The following is an 11,813-nucleotide window of genomic DNA, read 5'->3' as shown; positions in this document are numbered from 1 at the left end:
TCTCGATGGTTCTTCTATCTCTAATCCATGGCAAATCTCATGATTAGATAGTAGGATATTCTATTATCACCCACTTTCACAGCTGTGGAGAGACTGTGTGTCACCAGAGTGTAGAAGTGCCAGAAAAAGGTTGTGTATTAGCAAACTGCCATGTTAGTTATTGTAAAAGAATAATATCTTGCTCAGTTTTAGGGTGTATTAAAGGCCTCCACTCTTTGTTCTGAGGGTAGACCAAACTGAGGGTACATGGCTCAGAGGGACAACGGCACCTATATTTAAAGAAAAAGTAACAGCTTCAGGCCTAACCAGAACAAAGGCTGCATTCCAGGCTCCCTGGGCCCGCACCAGGCTCAGCTGGGTAGTACAAGAGCAGCAATGGAGCCTGCTGGCCACCTTGCTTCTTAATTGTGTTCATGATGGGTTATTACTCATAATATTTCCACACTAATCGAATATTTTGTGAAATGATTAACTCAGCATTAATAAAAATATAATTTGTATTTTGTAGCATTTATGTTTCTCTTGACTTATTTTAAACGTGTTGTCAGGAGGGACAAATCCCTGGAGAAGACATCATGCTTGGTAAAGTAGAGGGTCAGCAAAAAAGGGGAAGACCCTTGATAAGATGGATCAACACGGTGACTGCAACAATGGGCTTAAACATACTCATAGCAACAATTGTGAGGATAATGCGAGGCTGGGGAACGTTTCATTCTGTTATACATAGGGTCGCCATGGGTCGGGGTCGACTCAACGGCACCTAACACCAAGCATTTATATATATATATATGTAGTATGTATATACTACATAATTTACATTATATATACTACATAATTTGGATAAACTGATGTAATTGCAGTATTTGTCTTAGAAGCAACTGAAATTTTGTTTATTTTGTTAATGTGAATTTAAAAATGGAATGAATGGTTAAAAATACTCTGTTTTAATATAATTTAGTTTCCTAGATTATTTTTAATCAATACTTTGAAGGACGTTGGTTATGGTGAATGCCTATGTCCATTAGGATTTGCAGAAAGATTCATTCTAATTATACCTGAGGTTTCTTGTCATATTCTGAGCTTTGTCAGAGGAGAACATTAGCATTTTAATTTCCTGAACAAGCATTAGGGAAAATTCTAACAATATTTTGAGGAAATGGTAAACACAGCTAGACAGTATTGTAAGATTCACTAATTAATTGATTTAATACACTAGAAGTTACATGTGTCTTGTAAAAATATCCCTTGTTAAACGCTCAGCTACAGAAAGGAAAAATATCATTCTTTCTTATGAAAACAATTTTTCCTAATGATTTTGAAAATTATATTGTATTCTTTGAAGTTGTTGTAGACTTAATGCTATTTAGATATAAAATAGCATTAACTGCTGTCAAGTTGATTCCAACCCATAGCAACCCTGTAAGACAGAGTAGAACTGCCCCATAGTGTTTCCAAGGTGTGCCTGGTGAATTTGAACTGCCAACCTTTTGATTAGCAGCTGAGCTCTTAACCACCGTGCCATTAGTGCTTCAATTTAGATATAGTACCTGAGTTCAACATCAGTGCACTACATATTATGTCAGTCTTATGAGAAATTTCAATTTAAGAATTATTTAGGGACCACAGTAATTAAAGTGCTCGAATTTCTCTGAAGCCTCACAATTTATTGGTGATTCACCTTTAAAGCATCCTTAAAAAAAATAAATAACTTTCAGAATTAGCCATTACACATTTTCCTTTAAAAATCTTTTCCTAATTGTCAGACAATTGATTTATTGTAAAGAAGATTTCTATCATTAACATACTCTCCAAACCAAGGAACCAAATCCCATGAGGTGTTTGGCTGTACAAAACCAACCTCAGTAGCTACTCTTCTATTTTTTTCATTGTTGTTAACATACCAATCATACAGCTTTTGCCAATTCAACTTTTTACCAGTGTACAACTTTTTAACAGCAATTACAATAATCAGCTATGCAACCCTATCTTAATCAATGTGATTTTTCCATCACTGTTAACCCTCCCATTTTCTTTCTTCCTCTCATACTTGGTAACTACTAATAAACTTTGGTCTCTGTACATTTGCATTTTCTTGTCTTTTTATATAAGGAAGGCAATACAATGTATTTCCTTGGCCTAAAAATAAATAAATAAATAACATAAAAAATTTTATTATTTTTTTTAATAGCGTTTAGTGCTTCTGTTCTATCACCTAGTTCATTATTTAGTGTCTGGAGTCTTAAAAGCTTTCAAGAGACCATCCAAGGCACAAAAATTGGTCTCTATTCACTTGGAGCAACAAAGAAAGAAGGAGAGCCAGGAATAGGAGGAGGAGATGGAATGTGTGGCTAATTGCCTTCATGAACAATTGCCTCCTTTGCCAGGAAACCAGAAGAACTGGATGGTGCCCAGTTACCATTACTGAACATTTTGATCAGAGATTACAGACAAGAATCCTGATCAAAAGGGGGGAAATGCAGAACAGAATTTCAAATTCTCATGGAGTCCAAACTTCCCGAAGCCATGGAGGGAGAATGAACCCCTGAAAAAACTGCCCTGAGATAATCCTTAAACCTTAGACCAAAAGTATTCCCTGAAGTCTTCTTTATATTGAACAATAGTTCAGCCTAACTATTAAAAAAGATCTGCCTTGAACATTATGCTTTTTTAAGAACTATCAATATGGGATCAAATTGACAACAGCAGCTCTGAAAATTAGATAGAAACCTTAGGGGGCAGTGAGTTTATGTTAATGAAGGGGGAATGACTCAGACAATGTGGGTGAGAATGTTTGCACAACTTGAAGAATGTAATCAATGTCACTAAATTGTACATGTAGAAACTTTTGAATTGGCGTGTTTTGCTGTATATATTTTTGACAACAACAAAATAAAATCTAGAAAAAAGATTAACTTACTCTCATGGGTAAAACATGGCAATGACCTTAGATATTGTTTAAGGTAGGGTTATCATTTCTAGACACCCTCAAGATGACAAGATGTGTTCATAAATTAGAAAAAAAAAGTCTCTCCACTTGAATTATTTAGAAAGGAATTGCTGGAATTGGCCTAGCATGATGGCTTTTTCTTTTTTTTGTATACATAATTATTGGAATAATTTCACCATTATGTCACCTTTTCTTTCTGGAAGAAAAAATCATTATATTTTCAATCTCAAGTGACAGTCTATGAAAAGGGTTACTTGCCTTTGAAAGGACAGGCTTACTGAGGGATACATTTTGTTTGTAAGGATAGAAACCAGGTTTAATATTAGGCAGCAGGCATTTCTGAAACAAAGTTTATTCTTATAGAATTTCACTTTCAAATGTGTTATGAAGGGAAAAATAAAATGAGTTTTCCAGAAGTGTGCATTCTACCCTTTACCAGTGTCTCACTCAGACCCTGTGGGTGCTCATTCAATGCCAGGCCAACAACTGGCCTTCTTGAACGATTCTCCTTCTATCAAGAATCCTTCCCATTTTCCTTTCTGTCCCTGCCACTCTTGTTTCACTAACAACCACTCTTCAGAGGTACATGAGAGTGCTGTGCCAGCCTGTTACCTAAGCAGGAAGGAAGCCCTTGTTCTCTTGGCAGGGATTAGTGGAGTGGGGAGGTGTGGTGTCCTCCTCTTTGAAAGTTAGTCGTTGTTCCAAGCAATATGTTTGGTGGGTGTGTTTTTAATTTCAAATGAGAAGCATTACTTTAAGAGCATAACAAATTTCCAGTGATACTGAAAAGTGAAAGGAAAAAATGAATCAAAATGAAAGAGTAAAACAGAAAACTGGGAAAAATGAAAAGTTAGTCAAGGTGTATTTGTTCTTTTAATTTTCTGACCTTGCCATTAACTGGACCTTTGTGGTCCTTGCAGTTTCAAACTTTGCACATCTTCGATATTATGTTGTTTAAATTCCTGTAGGTAATCAGCATATTACCTTGAAGCACTATTTCTGTTAGGTTATAAATTGTTAGCACTTTGATATAAGAAGCACTTGATATTTCAGTCAATGGCCATTTCACTGAGTGCTATTCTTTTCCTTCTCTCATCTTGTGGTGAACTGTTTTCTAACTCAGGTGAGTAATAATTGATCTCAATAATATGACTATATACTTAACCAGAGAGCAGCAACCAGAAGTGAGGGTACATTTCTACTAAAACACTTGAATATTGCCCATGGGGAAGTGAGTTTAATGTCAGTTCTGTGCTTGATGGAACAAGTGCTCTTTGGTGAGCTGAGCTCTTTTAACGAGATTATTTGTAAGCATAATGGAGAGGATGGAAACATGCCAATTGAGGAGTCAGTGGAAGAGGGATGATACAGATGAGGAACAGGGAGAGAAAAGAGGTAGGCCAAGGAAATGGGGCACTTCGAGAACTCTGTAAAATCAAGTGAGTGAATTATAGCTGTAAGAGGACGTCTTGTGGTAATTATTGATGTGTTTTATACCCAAGAGTGTGAAAGTCACTTTATACATTCTCTTTTTGATAATTAAGAGTGATTTATGGGCTTGCCACCTTTCCTCTTTCCAGTGGCAAGCCTCCAAATTTCTTCTGTACTACCATGCTGTAAAGCAAGTGGCAACAGAGCCAGCTTCCAGATAAGCGTGTTAAGATTCCTGGGTTATTGCTCTCCGATAAATATTTTGTAGAATGACATTGTTGTATTTTCTTATTTAACGTACCTACTTTTAGTAGAGATACTTAAGTTGTATTCAATGGTAATTCGTGCTTATCCTGTTCCTTATGAAAACCTAAGATGTAATCTAACTTGGACAGAACTGAAAATTGGGTGTTTGCAACAATAATTTTACAATATCTATATTTGCATTTCTATTCCTTGAGTGCTTATGGGTGTGCATCACTGGCAAACATTTGCTGGCATATTTGCACCACATGCAGCCCTTCTAGGCAATCTTTCTTTCATTGTTGTTGTTGCCTAACTATGTTCCTTTCCCCTCTTATACAATCCCAAATTATGGCAGGTTTTAACCCGTTGATAATTAATACAGCTTTACATTTTTAATAGTGGATGGAGGTGGGAATTACAGTTAAAACAAAAAAACAGAAATAAGGGAGGCGGGGCCAAAATGCGGACTAGGTAGACGCTACCTCAGATCCCTCTTGCAACAAAGACTCAGAAAAACAAGTGAATCGATCACATACATAACAATCTACGAACCCTAAACAACAAACACAGATTTAGAGATGGAGAACGAACAAATACGGAAAAGCAGTGACTGTTTTTGGAGTCTGGAGCCAGCGTCCCAGTCAGGTAACCTTGGCGCCGGGCTTAGGACTGGGCCCAGGGGAGCTAAACACAAAATCTTGTGACAGCGAAAACAAGGGGCACAGCCCTACCCCCCTGAACTGACCCCAGGAGGGGGCCCAGACAGTCCGCGTGGGCAGCGTGGCGATGCGGCTGGTGGGAGAAGTCCCTGGGAGGCAGTGACTGCTTTTGGAGCCAGGAGTGCAGCGTCCCAGCCGGGGAACCTTGACACTGGGCTTTGCACTGGCATTGGAGGATCTGACCGTGGCCTCAGGGGGCCAGACCCTCGGGGGCAATCTCCAGACAGCCAGCACACATAGGCGACACGCCCCTCAGGAATCTCAGATAAAATAATCATTCCAAGCAAGATAAGCAACTTTGTCTATATTCCAGGGTGCTACTCTCCTGTTTCTCTGAACCCTCCTCCACCCTTCCCAGGTGGCTTCATTAACATTGGAATTTCCTGAGCCAGAGGGAGAACGGCTCCGGCTCCGCGGCAGCTTTGCTTCCCCCCTTTTTTTTTTTTTTGGTCTTTTCCTAACCCATTCTTCTGGCCTGAGAGAAGGAACCACAAAAAACGCAGGGACCAAAAATCCATCCCTAATTGGACTAAAAACACAGAACCAGCTACAGCCAAGCATATATGATCCAAATCTCGGACTTTCATTCTTACAGGGAACAAGGTGGCGGTTATAACCCAAAGGCAGTTCTGATAGGGATCTGACTGCATTTTTTTTCAGTGGATTTTCTGGAAAAAAAAGCTGCCCAGGTCTGATATCTCTGCTTATTCAACAGAGAACTAACTGACCCACAACAGGGAACTGAGGGCTTAAGCTCCCCCCAGACCACCTAGCCTCTTGCCTTCGGGGTCTAAGGAGGGTGACACCTACCAATCAGTAGAGGTACTTGCATTGGGTGCCTAAGGTACAGCTTCAGTGCCCTTCCACCTAGGTGTTATAGGAATAGAGACATACCTACCTCACTGACACTTGGGGGAAGTCTGTCAGCATCCTGCCCCCCCTGGAGGGTGAACCCCAGCTGCTAATAGAATCTGGTGCACACAACTATCACCACTACTTCTTGAGGTGGATAGGTGTTAGGGTGCAGCACACACTTGATGACCCAAAATCAAATTCTACTCAAGAATAGTGAATAAACTCAGGCATATATATCTGGCAACAGCTCAAACCAGCTGGTAGTAGGTCATAAGTAAGTCAAGGGCTACAAAAAATAAGACAGCACAATCTAGAAGCCCATCCACGTAATTGAAAGAAAACAAAACAAGATAAGACTCAGTGAGCAATTATAGAATAAACCACTACTATATCTTTGTGATGGCTCGGAGAGAGCAGTCGATATCAAACCACATAAAGAAGCAGACCATGACAGCTTCTACAACCCCCCAAACAAAAGAATCAAAATCTTTTCCAAATGAAGATACAATCCTGGAATTATCAGATACAGAATATAAAAAACTAATTTACAGAATGCTTCAAGACATCAGAAATGAAATAAGGCAAACTGCAGAAAAAGCCAAGGAACACACTGATAAAACTGTTGAAGAACTCAAAAAGATTATTCAAGAACATAGTGGAAATATTAATAAGTAGAGAGACAGCATGTAGAAATCCAAAAGATTAACAATAAAATTACAGAATTAGACAACGCAATAGGAAGTCAGAGGAGCAGACTTGAGCAATTAGAATGCAGACTGGGAAATCTGGAGGACCAGGGAATTAACACCAACATAGCTGAAAAAAAATCAGATAAAAGAATTTAAAAAAATGAAGAAACCCTAAGAATCATGTGGGACTCTATCAAGAAGGATAACTTGCGTGTGATTGGAGTCCCAGAACAGGGAGCAAGGACAGAAAACACAGAGAAAATAGTTGAAGATCTGCTGACAGAAAACTTCCCTGACATCATGAAAGACGAGAGGATATCTATCCAAGATGCTCATCGAACCCCATTTAAGATTGATCCAAAAAGAAAAACACCAAGACATATTATCATCAAACTTGCCAAAACCAAAAATAAGAGAAAATTTTAAGAGCAGCCAGGGAGAAAAGAAAGTTCTCCTTCAAGGGAGAATCAATAAGAATAAGTTCAGACTAGTCAGCAGAAACCATGCAGGCGAGAAGGCAATGGGATGACATATACAGAGCACTGAAGGAGAAAAAATGCCAGCCAAGGATCATATATCCAGCAAAACTCTCTCTGAAATATGAAGGCGAAATTAAGATATTTACAGATAAACACAAGCTCAGAGAATTTGCAAAAACCAAACCAAAGCTACAAGAAATACTAAAGGAAATTGTTTGGTCAGAAAACCAATAATATCAGATACCAGCATAACACAGGGTCACAAAACAGAACATCCTGATATCAACTCAAATAGGGAAACCACAAAAACAAATTAAGGTTAAAAAAAAAAAAAATGCTCATAACAGGGAATCATTGAACTCAACACGTAAAAGATCACAATAATCAAAAAGAGGGACTAAATACATGAGGCATAGAACTGCCATATGGAGAGTGATACAAGGCGATATAGGACAATAGAAGTTAGGTTTTTACTTAGAAAAATCGGGGTAAATATTAAGGTAACCACAAAGAGGTATAACAACTCCATAACTAAAGATAAAAGCCAAGAAAAATGTAACGACTCAACAAACATAAAGTCAAACACTATGAAAATGAGGATCTCACAATTCACTAAGAAAAACGTCTCAGCACAAAAAAGTAAGTGGAAAAATGAAATCGTCAACAACACACATAAAAAGGCATCAAAACAACAACACTAAACACTTATTTATCTATAATTACACTGAATGTAAATGGACTAAATGCACCAATTAAGAGACAGAGAGTCTCGGACTGCATAAAGAAACACGATCCGTCTATATGCTGCCTACAAGAGACACACCTTAGACTTAGAGACACAAACAAACTAAAACTCAAAGGATGGGAAAAAATATATCAAGCAAACAATAAGCAAAAAAGAAAAGGAGTAGCAATATTAATTTCTGACAAAATAGACTTTAGACTTAAATCCACCACAAAGGATAAAGAAGGACACTACATAATGATAAAAGGGACAATTGATCAGGAAGATATAACCATATTAAATATTTATGCACCCAATGACAGGGCTGCAAGACACATAAATCAAATTTTAACAGAACTGAAAAGTGAGATAGACACCTCCACAATTATAGTAGGAGACTTCAACACACCACTTTCGGAGAAGGACAGGACTTCCAGTAAGAAGCTCAACACAGACACGGAAGACCTAATTACAACAATCAACCAACTTGACCTCATTGACTTATACAGAACTCTCCACCCAACAACTGCAAAGTATATTTTTTTTCTAGCACACATGGAACATTCTCTAGAATAGACCACATATTAGGTGATAAAACAAACCTTTGCAGAATCCAAAACATCGAAATATTACAAAGCATCTTCTCAGACCACAAGGCAATAAAACTAGAGATCAATAACAGAAAAACTGGGGAAACGAAATCAAATACTTGGAAAATGAACAATACCCTCCTGAAAAAAGACTGGGTTATAGAAGACATCAAGGAGGGAATAAGGAAATTCATAGAATGCAACGAGAATGAAAATACTTCCTATCAAAACCTCTGGGACACAGCAAAAGCAGTGCTCAAAGGCCAATTTATATCAATAAATGCACACATACAAAAAGAAGAAAGAGTCAAAATCAGAGAACTGTCCCTACAACTTGAACAAATAGAAAGTGAGCAACAAAAGAACCCATCAGGCACCAGAAGAAAACAAATAATAAAAATTAGAGCTGAACTAAATTAATTAAAAAAAAAAAAATGAATTAGAGAAGAGAAAAACAATTGAAAGAATGCCAAAAGCTGGTTCTTTGAAAAAATTAACAAAATTGATAAACCATTGGCTAGACTGACTAAAGAAATATAGGTAAGGAAACAAATAACCCGAATAAGAAACGAGAAGGGCCACATCACAACAGACCCAACTGAAATTAAAAGAATCATATCGGATTATTACGAAAAATTGTACTCTAACAAATTTGAAAACCTAGAAGAAATGGATGAATTCCTGGAAAAACACTACCTACCTAAACTAACACATTCAGAAGTAGAACAACTAAACCATATAAAAAAAAGAGATTGAAACGGTAATCAAAAAACTCCCAACAAAAAAAAGCCCTGGCCCGGACGGCTTCACTGCAGAGTTCTACCAAACTTTCAGAAAAGAGTTAACACCATTACTACTAAAGGTACTTCAAAGCATAGAAAATGACGGAATACTACCCAACTCATTCTATGAAGCCACCATCTCCCTGATACCAAAACCAGGTAAAGACAGTACGGAAAAAGAAAATTATAGACCTATATCCCTCATGAACATAGATGCAAAAATCCTCAACAAAATTCTAGCCAATGGAATTCAACAACATATAAAAAAATAATTCACCATGGCCAAGTGGAATTTATACCAGGTATGTAAAAAAAAAAAAAAAAAATTAAGGCTGGTTTAATATTAGAAAAACCATTAATGTAATCAACCACATAAATAAAACAAAAGACAAAAACCACATGATCTTATCAATAGATGCAGAAAAGGCATTTGACAAAGTCCAACACCAGTTTGTGATAAAAACTCTCTGCAAAATAGGAATTGAAGGAAAATTCCTCAACATAATAAAGGGCATCTATGCAAAGCCAACAGCCAACATCACTCTAAATGGAGAGAATCTGAAAGCATTTCCCTTGAAAACGGGAACCAGACAAGGATGCCCTTTATCACTGCTCTTATTCAACATTGTGCTAGAAGTCCCAGCCAGAGCAATTAAGCTAGACAAAGAAGTAAAGGGCATCTAGATTGACAAAGAGGAAGTAAAATTATCTCTATTTGCAGATGACATGATCTTATACACAGAAAACCCCAACGAATCCACCAGAAAACTACTGAAACTAATAGAAGAGTTTGGCAGAGTCTCAGGTTATAAGATAAACATACAAAAATCACTTGGATTCCTCTACATCGACAAAACGAACATCGAGGAGGAAATAACCAAATCAATACCATTCACAGTAGCCCCCAAGAAGATAAAATAATTAGGAATAAATCTTACCAAGGATGTAAAAGACCTATACATAGAAAACTACAAAGCTCTACTACAAGAAATTCAAAAGGACATACTTAAGTGGAAAAACATACCTTCCTCATGGATAGGAAGACTTAACATAGTAAAAATGTCTCTTCTACCAAAAGCCATCTATACATACAATGCACTTCCAATCCAAATTCCAATGTCATTTTTTAAGTTGATAGAGAAACAAATCAGCAACTTCATATGGAAGGGAAAGAAGCCTCGGATAAGTAAAGCATTACTGAAAAAGAAGAAGAAAGTGGGAGGCCTCACTCTACCTGATTTCAGAACCTATTATACAGCCACAGTAGTCAAAACAACCTGGTATTGGTACAAAAACAGGCACATAGACCAGTGGAACAGAATTGAGAACGCAGATATAAATCCATCCACATATGAGCAGCTGATATTTGACAAAGGCCCAGTGTCAGTTAATTGGGGAAAAGATAGTCTTTTTAACAAATGGTGCTGGCATATGTGGATATCCATTTGCAAAAAAATGAAACAGGACCCATACCTCACACCAAGCACAAAAACTAACTCCAAGTGGATCAAGGACCTAAAGATAAAGACTAAAACGATAAAGATCATGGAAGAAAATATAGGGACAACCTTAGGAGCCCTAATACAAGGCATAAACAGAATACAAAACATTACCAAAAATGACAAAGAGAAACCAGATAACTATGAGCTCCTAAAAATCAAACACTTACGCTCATCTAAAGACTTCACCAAAAGAGTAAAAAGACCACCTACAGACTGGGAAAGAATTTTCAGCTATGACATCTCCGACCAGCACCTGATCTCTAAAATCTATATGATTCTGTTAAAAGTCAACCACAAAAAGACAAAATACCCAATCAAGAAGTGGGCAAAGGATATGAACACACACTTCACTAAAGAAGATATTCAGGCAGCTAACAGATACATGAGAAAATGCTCTCGATCATTAGCCATTAGAGAAATGCAAATTAAAACTACAATGAGATTCCATCTCACTCCAACAAGGCTGGCATTAATCCAAAAAACACAAAAGAATAAATGTTGGAGAGGCTGCGGAGAGATTGGAACTCTCATACACTGCTGGTGGGAATGTAAAATGGTACAACCACTTTGGAAATCTATCTGGTATTATCTTAAACAGTTAGAAATAGAACTACCATACAACCCAGAAATCCCACTCCTCGGAATATACCCTAGAGATACAAGAGCCTTCACACAAACAGATATATGCACGCCCATGTTTATTGCAGCTCTGTTTACAATAGCAAAAAGCTGGAAGCAACCAAGGTGTCCATCAACGGATAAATGGGTAAATAAATTGTGGTATATTCACACAATGGTATACCATGCATCGATAAAGAACAGTGACGAATCTGTGAAACATTTCATAAC

The sequence above is a fragment of the Elephas maximus genome, chromosome 18 (assembly GCF_024166365.1).
Source record: "Elephas maximus indicus isolate mEleMax1 chromosome 18, mEleMax1 primary haplotype, whole genome shotgun sequence".
In the NCBI taxonomy this organism is placed as follows: Eukaryota; Metazoa; Chordata; class Mammalia; order Proboscidea; family Elephantidae; genus Elephas; species Elephas maximus.
This window is presented reverse-complemented; position numbering follows the sequence as displayed.